This window comes from Ahaetulla prasina, chromosome 4, assembly GCF_028640845.1.
Source record: "Ahaetulla prasina isolate Xishuangbanna chromosome 4, ASM2864084v1, whole genome shotgun sequence".
NCBI classification, from domain to species: Eukaryota; Metazoa; Chordata; class Lepidosauria; order Squamata; family Colubridae; genus Ahaetulla; species Ahaetulla prasina.
Genome location: NC_080542.1, coordinates 98,569,583 through 98,591,670, shown reverse-complemented (window position 1 = coordinate 98,591,670; position 22,088 = coordinate 98,569,583). Strand labels below are relative to the sequence as shown.

Genomic DNA, 22,088 nt, shown 5'->3' with positions numbered 1-22,088 from the left:
CAAGTTGATAACAAAGTAAAACCTTGACAGCAAAAATCTATAGCAAAAATGCAGCTATTCTATCACAGTAATGTCTTATCTAGGTCACATCCAAGATCATGTCGTTCTAAACAGTCTCTTAAGATTTCTGTCTCGTTTGAGTAATAAGAAAATACAAAGAAAGCAAATGTTCCTCCAATGTAGTGTCTTAATCATGCAAAACAACCTTATATTGGGCACCTCTGAATATGGCTTTGCAAAACATGACTTTTAGCTAAGAAACTATTTGGTTTTTTAGGCCACAGGTTCTTGACTGAATCTTCTCTCTGTCACTATTCAGGATCAATTTAGATTGTTGGAAATGGTTTCTTATACTAGCACTTTAAACAATTCATATATATGAGGAGCCGTGAGGTTTAGTAGTGAATGTAACACACACACACAAAATTATGGGTATATCACATCTTCTCAAATATTTTCTTCTCCTTCAAATGTATAACATGATGGAGGGGTTTCAGACAGATAAGCAATCAAAACTTAAGATGTGCTTTTTTATGCACAATTTTCTGCTTTCTAGCAAATATAAATATAAGCTGATAGTCAAAAATATTGGTTCGTCCAGCGAACTGGTAGCAGACTTCGGAGCATTTCACCTCTGAGTGAGATCATGGAAAGCAACTCTATAATTAAACATCCATACTTACCTTCTGCAATGTATATGTGATATGGCAATAGTATTTTAAAAACATTATGTTCCTTTCCTATAACTCAAACATGGAGTTTTCTAAACAGAAATCAAAGATAAAAAGGAGCATTCCAGAATACAGCTTCCTTAAGGTTATAGAGACACACAAATCCTGGCTATAAATTGGAAGCCTATTTGAGGACACCTTTTACCATTTTAATTATCTTGGGGTCTGTAATATTGATATATAAACTAAAACAAATACAAACCTCCAAGGTCTAGAATCAAATATTAATTTAATATCAGCCTAAATGCTTTTGTTATTAATACCCTTAAAGTGATGTACCAGTATGTATTTATGTATGTATGAAAGTGTGTATGTGTATTTGTATGTATGTAAAAGGTAAACGTTTTGCCTGTCCAGTTGTGCCCAACTGTAGAGAGTGGTGCTCATTTCCATTTCTTAACCAAGGGAGATAGCATTGTCCGAAGACACTTTCCTTGGTCATATGGCCAGCATGATTATACACCAAGGTGCACTGAACGCTGTTACTTTCCCACCATATGTATTTTAAGGTATCCTCAACTTTTACAAATTGAACTATTCATCAAGTAATAATTATGCTGCGTGTTATCTCTCAGATAACAGCATAAGAAAACTACTAAATGCATAAAGTCTCATCACTTGTTCCCTCTCTTTATATTTAGAGATAAACAAAAACCCACTTAATTCTTTTCTGGCACTCATTTGTAGGACTATTGTGGGAATGTAGGTTATCCTTGGACACATCTATACCTGCCTCCACACGGGAAGAATATTGCAGCCTATTATTTATGCACGAAATGGACTAATGGACTAGAAGACCCACAAAATGATCAACAGGAGACCTGTAACTCATTCATTCCAAAGTTATCCCAAAGATCTTGTCTCCCCAAAGTTATTTAAATGTCACATTGACATTACTTGAAAGTTTATTTACCCATAGAATAATTCCTGCCAAATTCCAGATGGTTGGGACCTCTTTATTTTGGTTGCCATTTACAAAAAGAGAAATAAGGGTTATCCTTCAAATTATAAACTAATTAGCCTAACTGACATTATAGCAAAACTGTATGACAAATATTTTTTATGTAAGATTGAGAGATAGGTAATGAAAAAGGGCTTGCTTCCTCAAAAGCAAAGTGCTTTTAGGTCAGCTCGCTCCATTACTGACAATTGCTTCATTTTATGCCATCTAATAGAAAAATAAACAGTTAAAGGGAGTCAGACATCTGTTTACAACTTTTATAGATCTCAGTGTAGCATTTGATTTGACAAAGAAACCTTTTTTAGGAACTTATGCACCTGATTATATACCCCAGCATGGACCATAAGGTAGTTCACCTACCAGTTACCTGTGTTTTCCAATTCCAATAATAAAGGTATACAACAAAATGGTCTCAAAAATCAGGAATTCCTAAGCATTAAGGTGATGGGCAAGACCCTGGTATCAAGTTCCTTATGAATGTTTTTAGTAAGGAGGAAGATTATTGATAAATATAGGCCTTACTTTGTAATCTTTAGGTTGCAACCTTTAACTGAATTAAAGGTTACAACCTAAAGATATATACCCACTGAAGATATATGCATGATGTTTCTCTTAATGACTGATTTATAATGGGGATGTGTTTCCGTGACTGAGTCAAGAAAATCTATATTTTTCAAAATTGCACAAGAGGGAGATCCACTCAAAGTCCAAATGTGCCCATTTGGAACTTGCTTCCAGGTAGTCCTTTTATTTGCAAATAAAAGTTTTCTTTTCCTTTCCAGCTATTTGGTGTGGTTTCTAGGACAATTCTGGTGCCCAAAATGACAGCGCCTCAGGGCCTTGTCTGGTTCTGCTGAGCTGATCCTGAAAAGTTGCCCAACAATACTAGTAGATATAAAGTAAAATGACTGAAAAGTATATGAATAATTTTGATTAAATTCATGATTGGATCTCTGGACTGTCTATCTAACACCTCAGCTCCACTCAGATTCTGCAAATCTATTTATACTGTGATCGGGATGTTCCTGGAAAAAAAAATGAGGCTGGTAGATCCATGTGCTCCAATACTACTTTGAGTAGAAGGCTGCATGCCAATGAGCCATCATTGAATAAGGTAGAGTTGGATGTTTGGGCTAACATAATGATGATATCAGAGACTCAAAGTTGTGATGTCCAAAGAGCGTCAAAGGAGGGCCAAAGATGCTGGGAAGATCTGTATTCTCAATCTTTATCAGGGAGTACCTTTGGAACATCTGAAACAGGTATAAAATCCATTCCTATTACCTGATCATTTGGACTAAGCCTGACAAGACTTCAGCATCTGGGCACTAAGACCAGGAATGTTCACCTGTGTGGTGCAACTGGCTTTTTCACATTTGACTCTGCAAAAGCCAAGACTCACTTTTTAAGGCACAAATGCCAAGGCTAGTATTTGTCCAACTGTGAAACATTATTGAGCTTACTAGGATCAGAGGGAAAATAGGAATCAGCCTATGGCATTGAATTGTAAGTGGGAGGAGTATAGAGCAAGATCCAAGAATATAGTCTTCTTGAATGCATCATAAAAAAATCGAAAAGGTTTGCAAGAGATAACCTAATTAAGACCAAAATTGAGCTTTTGTATGTAAATTTTAGTCATGACATTCTTTGGAAGATGGCTGTGAAATTGGCTTTCGGAATGTAATTTATTTATTTATTTATTTAAATTTCTATACCGCCCTTCTCCCGAAGGACTCAGGGCGGTTTACAGCCAACGTAAAACAATGTTCATAAATAAGGTTAAAAAACGCTATAAAAATCTAATTCAATTTTGGCAAACGTTAAAACTAATTAAAACAATAATAAAACCCTGACTAAAAACCATTAACACATTAGGCCAGCCCTGCGCAGTGGAACAAAAGGGTCTTGAGCTCGCGTCGGAAGGTCCGGAGGTCAGGGAGTGATCGTAACCCCGGAGGAAGCTCATTCCAGAGGGTAGGTGCCCCCACAGAGAAGGCTCTCCCCTTGGGGGTCGCCAGCTGGCATTGTTTGGCTGACGGCACCCTGAGGAGACCCTCCCTGTGGGAGCGCACAGGTCGGTGGGAGGCTATCGGTGGCAGCAGGTGGTCCCGTAAATAGCCCAGTCCTAAGCCATGGAGCCCTTTAAAGATGGTTACCAACATCTTGAATTGCACCCGGAAGACCACCGGCAACCAGTGCAGCCTGCTCAGGAGAGGTATTATGTGGGAGCCAGGAGTGGCTCCCTCTATCACCCGCGCAGCCGCATTCTGGACCAGTTGGAGCCTCCGGGTGCCCTTAAATGGGAGCCCCATGTAGAGAGTGTTACAGTAGTCCAGGCGGGAAGTGACGAGGGCATGAGTGACCGTGCACAAGGAATCCCGGTCTATGAAGGGGCGCAACTGGCGGATCAGGCGTACCTGATAAAAGGCTCCCCTGGTGACGGCCGTCATATGTTCCTCGAACGACAGCCGAGCATCCAGGAGAACAACCAAGTTGCAGACCCTCTCCATAGGGGCCAATGATTTGGCTCTAACAGTCAGCGATGGAACCAGCTGACTGTATGGGTACGATGGTATCCACAGCCACTCAGTCTTGGAGGGATTGAGTCTGAGCCCGTTCCTCCCCATCCAGACCCGTACGGCTTCCAAACACCGGGACATCACTTCGACGGCCTCATTGGGGTGGTCAGGGGTGGAAATGTACAGCTGCGTATCATCAGTGTTCTGATGATATTGCACCCCAAAACCACGGATGATCTCCCCAAGCGGCTTCATATAGATGTTGAACAGGAGAGGCGAGAGAACCGACCCCTGTGGCACCCCACACGTGAGGCGCCTCGCAGTCGACCTCTGCCCCCTTGCCAACACCGTCTGCGATTGGTCAGAGAGAAAGGAGGAGAACCACCGAAAAATGGTGCCCCCCACTCCCAATCTCTCCAATCATCGCAGAAGGATACCATGGTCGATGGTATCGAAAGCCGCTGAGAGGTCTAATAGGACCAGGATAGAGGAGCAGCCCCTCCAGAGATCATCCACCTCCAGAGATCATCCACCGACCAAAGCCGTCTCCGTGCTGTACCCAGGTCGGAAGCAGGATTGGAACGGGTCTAAATAGACAGTTTCCTCCAGGTACTGAGGAAGCTGTCGTGCCACCACACTCTCAACAACCTTCGCCAAAAAACGAAGGTTGGAGACAGGATGGTAATTTGATAAAACAGTAGATCCAGGGAAGGCTTCTTGAGGAGGGGCCTCACCACCACCTCCTTCAAGGCGGACGGGAAGACGCCCTCCCTCAAAGAAGCATTAACAATTCCCTGTAGCCAGCCTCGCGTAACCTCCTGTGTGGACAGTACCAAGACACGAGTCCAATAAACATGTGGTCACATTCAGCCTCCCCAGTATCCTGTCCATGTCTTCGGGAGCCACAGGGTCAAACTCATCCCAGATAATATCACCAAGAACAGCCTCCGTCATCCCACCTGAAGCCACCCAATCAGAGTCCAGCCCATCCCGAATCTGAGCGATTTTATCGTGCAGATATTGTCCAAAATCCTCAACACGACCCTGCAATACCATTATATAGTAGCGTTTGTTACAAGGTCCGTGAATAGAATAGAATAGAATAGAATAGAATAGAATAGAATAGAATAGAATAGAATAGTATAGTTTTTTTATTGGCCAAGAGTGATTGGACACACAAGGAACTTGTCTTGGTGCATATGCTCTCAGTATACATAAAAGAAAAGATATGTTCATCAAGAATTCTAAGGTACAACACTTAATGATAGTCATAGGGTACAAATAAGCAATCAGGAAACAATCAATAGCAATATAAATCGTAAGGACACAAGCAACAAAGTTACAGTCATACAGTCTTAAATGGAAGGAGATGGGTGGTGGGAATAATGAGATTAATAGTAGTTCCTATTTAGTAAACAGTTTGACAGTGTTGAGGGAATTGTATAGTATACAATACTATACAATTGTATAGTATAGCCTTTGTTACACATATACGGTCTGTCAATTTTTTTTTCTTTGCTTTAGTGTTTTGGTTCAGTGCCATTCCGGCAGGAGGGAGGGGCAATTTCCTGTGGTGCTAATGTCTGCTGAAACTATTTTGCAATTGCAATTATTGTTACGTTGGTAGCTGTCTTTGCTGAAAAATGAGCAAATGGAATAATTGTATGTTGAGATGTTTTTGATTTTTTTGGGGGGGGAGAGGGGGAAGAGAGATGATGTAAAATATAAATTCACTGTGCCCACAATACCTTCTAAAGCAGGATTTACTTAAGAAATCCATGGGGTACATGTAAAGGCTTCAGCTCCCCCACTTTATTTAGTTAAGCAGCAGCCTGTGAATTCACTGCAAGGTACTTGGAAAAGGGGGGAAGGGGAAAATGACTGGTTAATAAAGCCTTCTCACTTTCCCACTTTTGGTACTGGCCACTTGAGCCAAGAGAATATTCTGTCATGCTACCTTTAAGGCAGTCTCTCCTCCTGGGATAGAGATCTCAGCTGGACCTTTTTAATCTTTCTATATTTGTAAACATTGTCAGCCCAATTGCCAGTTCTGATATCTTTTTTACATCCCCAAAGAAAAGAAAATGTTACCTAGAATGCAAGGAGAGGAGGATAATTAAAGAATGATTAAGCTGATATCTATGGGACTGAGCTCTGATATTAAAGACTGCATCTAGAAGAAAGAAAAGTTTAAAAGGAAAAGGCCAGCCAAAAGTTTTGAAAGGGAAGAGAAGAGAAGAAACTCCATTGATGCCAATGGCTGCAAGTGATGCTGGTGGCCTAGAAGCCAGGAGAGGATGATTTCTGCCTTAGGCATGAAAGATGGCAGGGTGACTTTGAGCTTTGACTTTGATTCTCTCTCTCAGCACAATCCACCTCACAAGATTGTTGTTGTGAAAAAAAGTGGAGGAAGGAGTTATTAGGTATGTTAACAGCCTTGCGTTAATTATACTTATTATACTTAATGTTTATAAGAGGCCCAAAGTTGCCTCTAGATGAAATGGGAGGCACACAAATCAAATAAGTAAATAATAAATAAAGGTAAGATAAAAAATAATAAACTAATAAATAAAAAGAAAAGAAGCAAACAATTTCTGTTTCCCCCTGATCAAAATGGAAATATAAGAGAAAGACATGAAAATTTTTAGTAGTTTTAAATGTGAAAATGTTACTTGTTAGAAGAACAAAAAAATGCTAATTAAACCTTTTTCTTTTAGCAATGGGTTATGTGATATTGGCTCCCTGAAAAAGATTATGAAAATTAACTCTTTGTCCTCTAGAAACCTCAGCCCAGAAATTGAAATCTCCATATTTTGCCTTTGAATATTTGTACTGATTATCAGCATGCTTAGATTTTTGTACACAAGGAACCTCGTGAAAGGAACAGGGACTTTTCATACAACTGGAAGTAAAATCCAATATATCCTAAACATACTTATTTTGTTGGGAGTTCTTTTTATTTTTCTGTAATCATCAGAATGTAAAAATGCAATTTCTGCGGAAATCAAAAACAGATAAAATAGGAACGTGGTTTATATGTTTAGGAAAGGCCGTCTACAAGCAGCTGTGTTGATTCGATACACTGAACCACTCTTTCCCTCTGAAGCACATTTTGATGTCCAAGTGCAAGAGACAAATTAGCCTGGATAACATTTAAAATAAAAATTACTAAATTAATCCTGATAGATCCATTCATTAGCATCAATGTTAAAATTAAGCCAGTTGCCTGGCGAGACACAGCAAGGACACTCTGAATCAGATAATAGCTCAGGAAGGTTTTTTTAATCTTTTCAAGGCAATTTGCTTCGTGGACAACTTGGACAAAGAGCAAAAGGGGGAGTTGGAACCTTATATTTTATTCTAGGATAGGTAGTCCAATGGCCAGACAGGACAAGATCCTTTTTACCTTTTATATATTAAATGGGTTATTAGGAGGAGTTTATTGAATTTTATTTATCCATGAACATGGCACAAGATTAAAAATAGAGAAAAAATTGGGGGCAATGTTTGATAGAATTGCCATGGATTGATATGGTCTAATTGAATTTTTTTCCCAACAACTTTTGACTATACAATCAATCTAAGCAATGAATAAATTATTGTACCAATGCACATATTTTTTCTTCCTAGCTTTATAAATTTTAATTTTAGAAATAGTATTAAATTGTTTGTTAAATTGTACAATGTTGTTTTTATTTAAAAGGAAAAATGAGGTCAGGGTTAGCACAACCTCTACTTTTGTTAAATGGAAAATTTATATATAGCAGAAAAGTTATATATAAAAGTTATCGCCGTTAAATATTGAAATAGTAATTTAAGGATCATTATATTTTTGGAACAGGCAGTTGGTAGACTAAGCAATCACATTAAGAGATCTTTTCCTTCTCTTTGTAAATAGTATTAATGTCCACCGAAGCACCTACTTTGGTTTTAATATATTAGTGCCTACTCGGGGCACTCGAAAGGCAACTGGGCTAGATTTCTGTACCTCTAGAGCAGAGCTGTCAAACTCATGGCTTGATCGCCGGATGCGTCATGTACTGGCCACGCCCACACCCAGTTTAGTGAAGGGGAAAAAAGTCCTGATACGTCAGGTCATGATGACGTGATGACGTGAGTTTGACACCCCTGCTCTAGATGATGCCCAAATTGCTTCCAGGTTTAGTTTGGCAGTAATGCAGGTGTTTGACCTGAAACAGATCCAAATTTCATACTGTCCATTATAAGGAGACAGCGGTAGGTCCATTGAGGAAAAAGGTCAATTTAGCCAGCTAATTCTGGAAACAGCTTTGATTTCCCAGGTAAGAGAGATAGATTGGCTGAAAAATAATACTTTAAAAGGTCAGGATGGATTTACATTTGCACAAAAAAAAGAAAAAAGTAAACTGGTAAGAATAAATGTGTAAATATGATATTAATATTGACTTTTTATTTTTTTTAAATTGATATTTTTGAGCCTGTTATATATGTTGAGTTGCACTAATTTTTGTAGATTATTAAAGCCACAACAACTTCTATTGTGAAATCCTTGAACACAATTGCTGATGTCCTAGCAACAGTAAAATGGGGCCCTTGAGGTGCTTACAGCTGCTGAAGAAAAGACATATGCCATTTAGCTTACAGTATGTTTATTCTGCACAGAGCAATAAGCAGTACACACAATGATGATCTTTTTAAAAAAATTCTGGGATACTAAATTGCTAAAAGCTTTATTTGGTATTATATTGTTCTTATTAGTCATTGGACTCACAATATGTTGTACTCAATTCCTGCCCTTTCTGAAGTCTTCATGTGACCAGAGTTTTGCCAATCTTTTTAAAAGAAGCTATAAGATAATGCTGGTTGAGCAACAATCCTCTAATTATACTTTTTGCCTTTCCCTAATTAGGCTGATAATTCAGCAGTCAAAATTTTAATACCTTCTTCATAAATTTCTGTGACTTATGTAACCCTGCACATTTTGACACTGGATAAAAGTGGGGCATGATAAGATAGCCAAATTCATTTAAGTTTAATCAAATTGTATTTATGTATTGATAAACGATTTGTTATTCGTGTATTATAATACTGCTTGTTATTTAAAACATGTTGCCATGGAGTTGAACTGCTTTGGTGAGCAGAAATGAGACTAATTTGACCAGACCATCTGTCTCCTACTCAGGAATCCCTAACCATTAAGATGATGAGCAAGACCTTGGCACCAAATTCCTTAGGAATGTTTTTAGTAAGGAGGAAGGCCACTGATAAAATAAAGGTCATAGCTACTTTGTAATCTTTAGCTAAACCATGTTACTATTGCACTGAAGATGTATATTTATGTTGTTCTTAATTATTGGTTTATAATGATGTGTTCCCATGACTGAGTCATGACAATATGTATTTTTCAAAACTATATAAAAAGATGTCCACTATAAGATGGGGTGTGCTCAATTGGAATTTGCTTCCAGATAGCCCTTTTAATTGCAAATAAAAGTTTTCCTTTTTAGCTATACGGTACGGTTTGTTAGGCTTGCATGCCAGATAAAAGGACCCAACTTTATGGGACAATAATGCCAGAAACAGATGGCTCTTCTTGCATTGTCTCCTTTCTTGCAACTGATTCATTTACACACTTTCCCCAACACTTAGATATCATATCACACAAACAAGACACATGCAGAAGCCTTTCCCAAAACAAGCATTACTTATTTCAGTTCAACAGCAATGTTTTTACTCATTGTTTTCCCACTTATTCCATTGATCAAAAAATGGTGTGAGTATCCTAGATCAATCAGAATACACACTTCTCCCAGGTAACCAGCAAGAGACAGAAACAGTCTCCAGTTGTCCATTTGTAACAAAACAAAAAAAAAAATGGTGGGGGGGAACCTGACAGTCCAATCAGCAAAGAAGAGATTTCTGCAAAGCTATACACACCAATACAGATCAGCTGGGATAGAAGAATCACAATGAAACTAAACCAAGAGAAATACAAACACACAGAGAGATGAGAAGAACTTTTAACATGCATACATGGAACTTTGCACAATGAATTAACCTTCCTGCCCAATTATCTTTCCAGGGTAGTAGAAGAAAAAAACATTCAAAGTGGCAAATGCTTACATATGTGCCATTGCCGGTCTGCAAAAGTACCCCACCTGAATTGCTACACACCTCAAAACTCACTCGAGCAAGGCAAATTTCAAACTAATGTGTTTTTTTTTAATATCAAATTTTGGATAACATCACTTCTGCTGAATGACAAAAAAAAATCCATATATCTCAAACCAAAATTCCAATACTGTCCCATTTAATACTAAGTAAAGACAGAACTCATAACAACTCGCCTAATTATTTCTTCTTTTTGTTCCCTACAAGAATGATTAATACCTATATTAGCATGGATTCTAGCAGGATAGAAAAACAAACTGTTCAATCTGCCTAAATTTCTGTTCAGTTCTGGTCTGATTGCAATATCAGAAACCTGGTTAACAGCCAGCGATGAACAAATTATGATACCTGGCTTTTAAGTTCTGGATCACCCTAGTATGGAAAATAAAAGAGAAAGGCTGGGCAATAGGGAGTCTGGCCATACTGATCAAGGAAGAACTGGAATGGAAAGGTAAAGATGACCAGGCATGCCTCTTTGTGTTTTTTTAGTTAGCTGTTAAATTCTCATACAAGACCTCAGTGATTGTGATGTTAGATGTGTATATACTCACGTATATTTCTCTGGAATATGAGTGAATTTAGAGCAAATCTTGGTAGAGCTAAATTCAAAAATTCCCAACATAGTTACAATAGTTTGGGAAGATTTTAATCCAAGGCTGGGGCCTTTTGCACAAAATCATATTAGTAATCTGAACTTTTCAAAAGCCATCATTTCCAAATTTCACTCCGTATTATCTTTATGGTTCTTTAGGGACCAGAAAAGAAACTTTGTTGGTATAAAAGTGTTAAACTTGGTATGCAAATGTAACTTGCAAATTCTAGGTGGCAAAGTTTTGTATGCCCTTTACTTACCATTCAGAGAAATCAAGTAGTACTTCAGACTACATATGTGTCTCTAGAAGTTATGTGTCTTTTTTCTCAATTTTTAGGTTTATGTAAGAGATGATGGTGACTACTAACTGGCTGCCGGGAGGGATAAAAATCGATGATTAAAAATATATATATTAAAAAATCATTTTTTAAAATTTAAATTGGAGGTTTTTTATATTTATCAAATTAATTTTAATGGAGATAAAATTTATCTAAACAGTTTTCTATTTAAGATACATTAATAATTTATTCAGCATGAAATGGAGCTTAGTTATGTAGAATGAGGCTATATATTCTACAATATTTAGATTTTTTGTAAACTCATTCAATGAATCCAAGCTCTGCAAGCTGAGATAACATCCATTCTAAATAGGAAACCTTCATTTTGTTTGCAAAATAATTTTAAAGATTCTAAATACCAGCAAGAATGAGTTCTTACATTTAAAGAGCACCTGTCATTTCAGATCTATCATGGCAGCACCTGTTAGTGGGCACCCACTCACCTGTTACCCACCATGTCCCTCACCTTGGTGTGTCACTGCTGCACAGGGTGGATAAAAATCAATGATTTTTTAAAAAGCATTAAAAAAATTGATTTTTTAAATTTAAATTGGATTTTTTTAAAATTAAATTTATTTTAATAAAATGCTTTTGGAGTAAAAATCTATCTAAAGATAGTTTTCTATTTAAGATACATTAATAATTCAGCTTATTCAGCATGAAATGGAGCTTATGTCAGGCCTGATAGCCATCTTTTTTGTTGGATCTTAGTTATGTAGCATGAGGCTGTATATTCTTCAATATTGGGACTGTTGGTGAGTCAACAGCGAGTCAGAGGAGGAGCCACTGGAGGACAGAGATGACTGTTTCTCTTTAAAAATTATTATTTAAATCGAGTTGATTTAAATCAAGCCTTTTTACTAGTGATTTAAATCATGCTTTAAATCATGATTTAAATCTACTTGATTTAAATCAAATCTACCCTGCTGCTGCATCACTAGCCGTCCCATTAAAGTGAATAGGACTATCAGTGAGTCAACAGCGGATCAGAAGAGAAGCCACTGCAGGACAGAGATGATAGTGCTCTTTAAAAATTATTTAAATGGAATTGATTTAAATCAAGCCTTTTTTACTAGTGATTTCTGATTTATTTACTAGTAAATCTTTATTTAAGGGACGTGGTGGCTCAGTGGCTAAGACACTGAGTTGTCGATCAGAAGGTTGGCAGTTCAGTAGTCCCAGCTTCTGCCAACCTAGCAGTTCGAAAGCATGTAAAAAATGCAAATAGAAAAATAGGGACTACTTTGGTGGGAAGGTAACAGTGCTCTGTGCGCCATCGGTGTTGAGTCAAGCTGGCCACATGACCACAGAGATATCTTTGGACAGCATTGGCTCTTCGGTTTAGAAACTGAGATGAGCACCGCCCCTAGAGCTGGAAACAACTAGCACACATGTGCGGGGGAAGTTTTACCTTTTAAATCATGATTTAAATTCCACCCTGCTGGCTGCTCTTAATTTCTGTGAGCATTCAGATCTCAGACTCTAAACCACAATTGATAAATGGGTTTAACTTTATTTAAATGTCTACCAGGATACAGGGATAAAACGGACCAATACAGATGTGATGGTTTTGACTGAGTACATGAAATTTGATCAACCTTAATTCTGGTAGTTACCTAACTTTGCACAGATGTCACCTCTGTACTTATAGCCTATGAAAACCTAAATGAAGGACTAAGAAAATTCTTAACTGAAAAGGCCCTCCCTAGAAGGTTCCAGGTATAAGGTCCTCCTTGGTTTGATTCAGTGTAACTCCCTGAGAAAACAATTAAGACCATGTGTACTGCACAACTATCCATAAAAAATCAAGTTGCCATGCTACCACTCAAACAAGAGCACAAGTTTATTTACCTATATAAATAATTCCTGCCAAATTCCAGCTGGTTGGAACCTCTCTGTTACGATTCCCATTTACAAAAAAGGGCGCTTATAGATCAATTAGCCTAGTTCATACTGCAGCAAAATTGCATGCAAAATTATATGTCTTTAACTGTATATTTTTCTATTAAACATCATAAAATGAAGCAGTTGTCAGCAATATAAAAAAGACTGAAGACTGGGTACATGAAAAAGGTTTGCTTCTGAAAAAGCAAACTGGTTTTAGGTCAGGTTGCTCCACTACTGACAACTGCTTCATTTTAGGCCATTTAATAGAAAATATAGTTAAAGGAAGCCAACCATTTACACTTTTATAGACCTTAGTGCAGGGGTATCAAACTCAATTTAATTGAGGGTTGCGTCAGGGTTATTTGACCTCGGGGAGGGGGATCATGGCCAGGAGGGCGTGGCCAGCTTGATATCACTTGTGTTGGGGATGCCTGTAGTGTCCTGAGTGTTCTGCCAGTGAAAACAGAGCTCAGAAGGGCTACACGCAGCCCTCCCTAACTCCATTTTTGCTGACAGAAGGTTGCAAGAGGCTGTTGCAGTTGAAAACGGAGCTTGGGAGCACACGGCCCTCTTGAGCTCTATTTTCACTGGAAGAGGCATCCTGGGCTGGTCTTTCACTGTTCCCAGGACAGCCCTGAAGGCCAGGTCTAAGTATCCTACAGGCCAGATGTGGCCTATGATCTTTGAGTTTGACACCTCTGCCTTGTAAAATCATGTTCCTCCAATCTGTGGAAAAACCACTCTCCATGAAACTAGTCCCTGGTGCTCAAAAGATTGGGGGCCACTGCTTATTTAATCAAGGCATTATACTCAAACTCTGAGCCAATGCCATAAAGCAGTTCATCTACCAGTTACCCTTGTTCTACAATTCCAAACATTAAGGCATATGACAGCAAAATAATACCAATAATCATATACGGTGCAGAACTGTGGGATAAATAAATGTCCCTTATTGGAACAGATAGCCTACTTTTTTGAAATGTATTTTGAATGTGGATAAGTTTATATCAACCCTAGCAAAAAAGGCAGAGTACAAAGTACAAAGTATTTAACTACTGGCTAAAGATCCTATCCATGGACTCAGATAAATTATTCAAGCTGTGTTTCAAAACATGGAACCTTACACTTGGGCCACCCACTTTCAAAAATCATCTCGCAGTATGGATTCTCTATCCCATTCCCAGTCCAAACAGATGTAAATGCCGAGTAAGCTTTCAAACAAAGAGTTATTGGCATGGCATGGGTCCAGGTTATCTAAGGGACCACCTCATAACCCCAGCCATGCTGGTAGAGAAAGCATGCTGTGGGCTTGGGAATTCTGGCTGGCGGGATCGAAAAGGCATTCTCTGCTGTTGTGCCTGCCCTCCGGAGCAGCTTGAGAGTGAGATCCTCTCCAATCCTCCTGACTTTCCATAAAAAGATATCTGCAGTTGACTTGAGGAACTGGCTTCATGTTGTAGAAGGCTTATAGATTAATATCATATTCCACTTTCCCTCCCCATTTTTTAGCTTTTGTATTTTGTTCTATTTATATAGTTTTATTTTTAATATTGTAAGCCTCACAGAGTTACTCTATAGTAAGATGGGCAGCCTATAAATTTGATAGATTGATATCGACTGCAAGTTCTACTCTCCAGAAAGAGCCACTTATTTAGACCCTTATTTAAAAACTAAAATATACTGGGACACCTGGGAGAAACAATCTTACTTATTGCGGGGAATGAACATGCACATCTTCATTTCAACAGTTGCCTCAAAAAGCACAGAATACCTTGATCAGGTTGGAATCAACTGTAAGGGTGAATATATTATTTTATATTTATTTAATTGCATTTTTGTATGAGTTATATCTATATTTGATACAGTCAATCATTTAATTAATAAAGTTATGTTCTTCTATTTTACCTTATACTATTTTATCATACTTTTTTTCATCCTCCTATTATCTTACCTACCATATTTTATTCTATTTTATCTCACATAGCTATTTTATTGCACTTCACTATAAATTATCACAACATAGTATTTTACTGTGACTGATGCTCATGTCTGATCTGGTCAATTGACTAATCAATAAACTATATCATATCATCATTTTTGCATAAGTGCCAATGAAAATTACATAAGCAGCAAACAAGAAAACTGTCTCAACATTCATTTTATATGAACATAATGAAATGTACACAATTTTAGGAATTACAAATATCTGTACACATAATACAATTAAATCCCAAACTTAGGTCCAATTATTCACAGTGTTAACAGAAAGAAGATGAAAAGTTCAAAATTCAAAACATTCATTTACTGAGGAGAGATTTAATTCTTTAAAAGGTCACTCACATTTTTCCCCTCAATCTTTTTCCCTTCAGCCCAAAATGTTCATGTGTTTAACACACATGCATAGGCACAAACAAACTACTATTTCCCTTTACAAATACATATACAAATACTTTCAAATGTGTATATGAGGTTTTGAGGTACATCTGAACTCTTGGAAACTTCCTAACTGGTTCAGCACACAGATTCTCCTGATTCAGACCCTTGAAAATTTAACTCTAATCTGCTCAGGTATAATTTTGTCATACAACCTTTTGATGCCCTATTGAAGCATGTGTATCTCACTGGTTCCCTTCGCGATCTTCATTATCCACAAGAGTTAACAGACATTTGAAAGAGCCTGGAATCCAGTTTGACACACTGCTTTGATCAATAGACAATTTTATTACCAAAAGCTATCACTCACATGGACATTCACAAGGCATAAAAAGAATTTCATAGGTACCTATAAACTATAAAATGAATTAATTCATGCAACTGTTTGGCTCAAGACTAAAACTCTCTTTACTACCTTTCAGGATGAGACATCATTTGGTGGCAAAATGGTCCAATCACAGCAGAGCTTGACTATTCTGAGACTCAACCCTATGGGTGAACTCAGTGCCTTGGTTGGCTCACCAAAATTGTTTCTGAGTTGGGATCAAGAAAACAGGCAATTACATGAAAAGTTCAATTACATAACTTAAGACCAGCACAATACCACTGAAAAAGAAAAACAAGCAATCTAAGAAGAAATCAGCATGGCTGCATAAAGAATTATCTGACAAATGGAAAGACAAAAGGTAAAAAAAAAAAAATGGAAAGAGGGATACATAACTGTACGGGTCTGGATGGGGAGAAACAGGCTCAAGCTCAATCCCTCCAAGACAGAGTGGCTGTGGATGCCGGCATCCCGGTACAGTCAGCTGCAGCCGCGGCTGACTGTTGGTGGCGAGTCATTGGCCCCGATGGAGAGGGTGCGCAACTTGGGCGTTCTCCTGGATGAACGGCTGTCCTTTGAAGATCATTTGGCGGCCGTCTCCAGGAGAGCTTTTTACCAGGTCCGCTTGGTTCGCCAGTTGCGCCCCTTTCTAGACCGGGATGCCCTATGCACGGTCACTCACACTCTCGTGACGTCTCGTCTGGATTACTGCAATGCTCTCTACATGGGGCTCCCCTTGAGGTGCACCCGGAGGCTCCAGTTAGTCCAGAATGCGGCTGCGCGGGTGATAGAGGGAGCCCCTCGTGGCTCCCATGTGACACCTCTCCTGCGCAGACTGCACTGGCTACCTGTGGTCTTCCGGGTGCGCTTCAAGGTCTTGGTGACTATCTTCAAAGTGCTCCATGGCATAGGGCCGGGTTACTTACGGGACCGTCTGCTGCTACCGAATACCTCCCACCGACCCGTGCGCTCTCACAGAGAGGGACTCTTCAGGGTGCCGTCGGCCAGACAGTGCCGGCTGGCGACACCCAGGGGAAGGGCCTTCTCTGTGGGGGCCCCCACCCTTTGGAACGAGCTTCCCCCAGGACTTCGCCAACTTCCTGACCTCCGAACCTTTCGCCGCGAGCTTAAGACACATCTATTTATTTGCGCAGGACTGGACTAGATTTTAAATTCAAATTGGTTTTAATGGGGATTTTATTATTTTTATTACTATTTTAATTATTCGGCCAGTTATAATAAGCTTTTTAATGGATGTTTTAATTGTATTTATATGTATGTTTTTATTTGGTTGTGAACCGCCCTGAGTCCCTAGGGAGATAGGGCGGTATAAAAATATGAATAAATAAAATAAAATAAAAAATAATAACTAAGGCAGAATATCAGCATATAGTACAAATCTGCAAAGATGAAATCAGGAAAACCAAGACTGAGAATGAAATAAGACCTGGAAGAAATGTCAGAAATAATAAAAAATGTTTCTTTCAGCATGTAAAAAACAAGAAAAAGGTCACGGAAAGAAATGGTTCACTAATGGGAGAAATTAGCAAGGAAGTGATGGGCAGCAGGGAGAAAGCAGAGCTACTTAATTCATTCTTTGCATCTGTCTTCACACAAAATGAAGAAACAGCCCAATCTATCAAAAGCAGAATCTTAGAAGATTGGTTAGGAATACAAGTTAAAATAGGCAAAAAAATGTTAAGACAACAACTGTCCACATTGGAACGGTTCAAATCACCTGGGCCAGACAGATTACATTCCAAAGTTCTGAAGGAGATGGAAGTCATGATCTTGGAGCCACCGAACCATATTTCAAAGATTTTGGAGCACTGGGGAACCAGCAGAGGACTGGAAAATGGATCCAAGAAACTATAGACCTGACATCAACCCCTGAGAAGATCCTGGAAAAGATAATTAAGCAACATGTCTGTGAACACCTAGAGTCAAGCAAAGTTATAACTACTGGATAATATAGATTTGCCAAAAACAAATCATGCCAAACTAATCTTATTGTATTCTTTGACAAAGTAACTAAATTAGTGGACCAGCAAAATGCTGTGGATATAGTATATACTTGGATTTAAATAAGGCATTTGACAACGTAGACCACAACCTACTTCTTGATAAGTTACAAAAATGTGGAATAGAAGTATCACCATTAGATGAATTCATAACTGGCTGACAAACTGCATTCAACGTGTAGTCCCAATGGAACTATGGTATATCTACATGGAAAGAAGCACACAGTGGAATACCCCAAGGTTCTGTCTTAGGCCCAGTACTTTTCAACATCTTCATAAATGATTTAGATGAGGGAATAGAAGGGGAACTCATTAAATTAACAGATGACACCAATCTGGCAGAAATAGCCAATATCTGAGAAGATAGGCTCAAGATCCAAAAGGATCTCAACAGATTTCAACACTGGCCCCTAGCTAACAAAACAAAATTCAGTGATAAGAATAGTAACGTTTTACACTTAGGCAAGAAAAACCAAACATACAGGTACAGAATAGGTGGCACCTGATCAAATAGCGATATCTGTGAAAGAAATCCAGAAGTCCTAATAACTGACCAATTAAATATAAGACAGCAGTGTGCAGCATCCATCAAAAAAGCCAATGAGTCCTTGGCTGAATTAAGAAATAGAATCAAGATCACATAAAGTATTGGTATTGCTTAATTATGCCTTAGTAAAACTATACTTGCAATATTTTATCCAGTTTTGGTCACCACAATATAAAAAACATGTTGAGACTCTACAAAGAATGCAGAGAAGAGTAACAAAAATGATTAGGGGCTGGAGGCTAAAACATTAAAAATGGTTGCGAGCATTGGGCATGTCTAGTCTAGCGAAAAGAAGGATTAGGAGTAATATGTAATAGTCTTTTCATATTTGAGGGGCTGCCACAAAGAAGATGGGCCCAACCTATTCTTTAAAGTACCTGAAGGGACAAAAAGAAGCAAGAGATGAAAGCTAATCAAGGAGAACCAATCTTGAACTAAGGAGAAATTTCCTGTCAGTAGGAACAATGACTGGCTTTCATCCAAAGATATAGGTGCTCTATTACTGAAGGCTTTTAAGAAGAGATTGGATAGCCATTTGTCTGAAATGGTCATAGGGTCTTCTGCTTGAGAAGAAGGTTGGATTGGAAGACCTCCAAGGTTCCTTCCAGATCTGTGATTCTATTAAGGTCTTCATTCTAAGATTGAGGACAGAAAGGTATTAGGTGGATAGTCACAACGACCCTACTTGTTCCAGCACACTTTATATAAACCAGCCCCTCTTTACAATACAACTTATAACAGTTCATTTAGTGACCGTTCAAAGTTATAACCACACTGAAAAAAATGACTTATGAATGTTTTTCACACTTGTCTGTTGCAGTATCTCCACATGATCAAAATTCAGATGCTTAGCAACTAACTCATATTTATAATAGTTGCAGTGTCCCTTTTGTAACCTTCTGACAAACAAAATAAAAGGGAACACAAGATTCACTTAATAACTATATTACTAACTTAACTGCAGTGATTCACTTAATAACTATATTACTAACTTAACTGCAGTGATTCACTTAATAACTATATTACTAACTTAACTGCAGTGATTCACTTAATAACTATATTACTAACTTAACTGCAGTGATTCACTTAACAATTAGGGCAAGAAAAATCATAAAATGGGGAAAATTTTCTTAACAACTATCTCACTTAGTAACAAAGCATTTGGGCTCAATTGTGGTCATAAGGCAATACTGCATGTATTGGTCCCATGCCAGGGCCTCTAAATTTTCTGAAGATATATTTATTAAATGTGAAGCTATTCTAGGAATATATACTTTGTTTCACTTCCCTGGGTAAGCAACTTTCAAGGCCTATGAACAGTAAAAAGTAAGAAAGCTAATTGATCTTAAAGAAAGTAAAATGAAACATGGTTCTGAACATTAATAAAAGTCCTCAAACAAATTATATTATAAAATAAAAATATATTCTAACAGCCTCGCTAGATCAGATGACATTGGAATATGTTATAACTATTTGTGAAGACAAAACTAGTTGCATGTGCACATGAATGAAAACAATCAAATTTCAGATTTTTAGATTTCTTAAAGCACAGAAACTACATTCTTGTTACTTTAAGACAGCTTGATTTTGTCAGGCACAAAACTGAATAAAAATCTTCCTTGTTCTCAACGTCATGCAGAAGGAATTATTACTTTAATCAAGTAACATCTGTAGTAATTTAGTTATGCTGAACTGCATTCACTGAAATAGTTGTACAAATACCAGGAAGTTTTAAAACAATATACGCATTTTACTGGGGTAACCCGCCCCCTCATTCAATTCAAAGGAACTTGAATTGGTATATCTGGGATTGCGCATGGGCATAGTTCCATTGAATTAAAGAGTATTTACAAAGCAGTTTTAACTATCACTGAGCAAGGAGGCAATTCTAGAGGACAGGCCAGTTATTTTAAGACCTGCTCTTATTGGGACGGGATGTTTAACTATTACCTCCGTTCCCTTCCGACTGTGCTCTTCGCAACCACTGCCCGCATGCCCGAGGGACCGCCCGCGACTTTAAGCAAATCGAACGCAACTCAACATCCCTTTGGGCGCGCGGCTCGAGTTCTTTCCCCCAACAGCCTTTTTCTTCACTGCAGGGCTGCAAGCACGCGGCAACTCTCGGGGACTCTACGGCCGTTAACTCTTTACTGCTGTTTCCAACTTCTCCACTCCAAAGCTTCGCTTCCCGGTTGTTCGAAAGTCTCCGCTGCTTGTCCTGATTGGCTGTCGCAGCGCAAGTGGAACGAGAGGGCGCATGCGCGACCTCTCGCTCTTCGCCTTTGTTACCTAATCTATACTATGCGCTGCAGAGCATGTCTAATTTCCTTCTTCTTTTCCTTGTGTTCGCCTAAACTTTTGAGCCTTCCAGCTCTCCGTCCTAGCATGCTTTCACGAGGCTTTGCGTGTGCTATGTAAATAAACAATAAACAATTAGGTGGATGTAGCTGAATGAAAATCGTTCGTGAGTCTCCTCAGAGCTGCATTCTTCGCCCCGCTGCCTTATTAAATATAGTACTTCAGTAACGATGCACCTTCTGCATTAGATTCAGGACAGTTAATCTGAAAGAAACTTGACGTTATTTTTACGAAAAGAAAATGTTTTATAAAGGGTTCAATCGCTGCTTCCTCCCCAATCCCTTCTCAAAATTGGAATGGCTAGAAAAAATGTTTTCCCAGCTCCCTCCACAAACCGTATTCTAGTATTTGTTTCTGAGATACTATTAAAGAGCAAACTTGAAAATTAAGTGAGGTAGGCCATGATCTTTTTAAAGCAGGTGCTTTATCTTAAGTTCATTATTAGTTATAGAACCAGAATAAAGGAATCCAGTTTGAAACGCAATTCAACAGCAGGAAATCTCAGATGAAATATGTTCAGTGGAGTTAAAAATGGTGGTGTGTATTTGCACCACTTTTCTTTCATCTCGGTGTGTCATATGAATATGGTAATGTCTTGTAAAACCATACTGTACTTTAACACAGTAAAATAATTTTGTTTTGCTTTAAAGTATTATTTGAGCCTATTATGATTTACATAAAATATTTTTCATATTTTACAGGCAAATCTTAGAGCCAGGGCAAAGTACAGTTCCTGATTTTCTGTGGCCAAAGGAGGCATGCTTCCTGGAAAACAGTTTTCTGTGATTTTAAGGTAAGAAATCCAAAAAAATATAGGATATAAAACAGGGAGGGATTTGCTGCTGTGCCATTGAGGTAAATTTGCATGTTTTGTGAATAAAGTGGCTCAAATTCATCACATCCTAATTCTTTCCTCACTTCATGTTTCTCTTGTCCCCTTTAGATGGTCAGAAGGTCAATAGCTGGATCTGAGAAGCTTTCATAACCTCCTTACAGCGGTGAAATCCCCTCGGTTTTATCTGGCTCACCGAACCTGTAGTGCCAGCTGCGGGAGGCTTCGGCCACCCATCGGGACATCATTATCTCCCGTTTTTTTACCATCTGCACATTGCAGAAGAGGAGTGCATGTTCATAGTGCATGTGTGCTCCAGCACACTCCCGTTTCCAAACGTATAGCAAAGGTGAGTGGATTTCACCACTGTCTCCTTAGCATGCTTGAAAGAGAT

At 38.4% G+C, this 22,088-nt stretch overlaps 1 protein-coding gene across 5 annotated transcripts in view; it reads right to left on the bottom strand.

Annotated features, from left to right (window-relative positions):
• The window catches only part of SGO1 (shugoshin 1), a 30,308-nt gene extending 9,576 nt beyond the window's left edge, over positions 1 to 20,732 (bottom strand). The window contains exons 1-3 of one of the 5 annotated variants that reach the window (XM_058183778.1): positions 20,455 to 20,732; positions 17,675 to 17,837; positions 16,027 to 16,144 (exon numbers count right to left, since the gene is read on the bottom strand). The gene's annotated coding sequence lies outside the window, so the exon portion shown is untranslated. The remainder of the gene's footprint in view (positions 1 to 16,026; positions 16,145 to 17,674; positions 17,838 to 20,454) is intronic. The other 4 variants (XM_058183777.1, XM_058183779.1, XM_058183780.1 and 1 more) reach the window with 4 other exon arrangements.
• Positions 20,733 to 22,088: the final 1,356 nt, after the last annotated feature.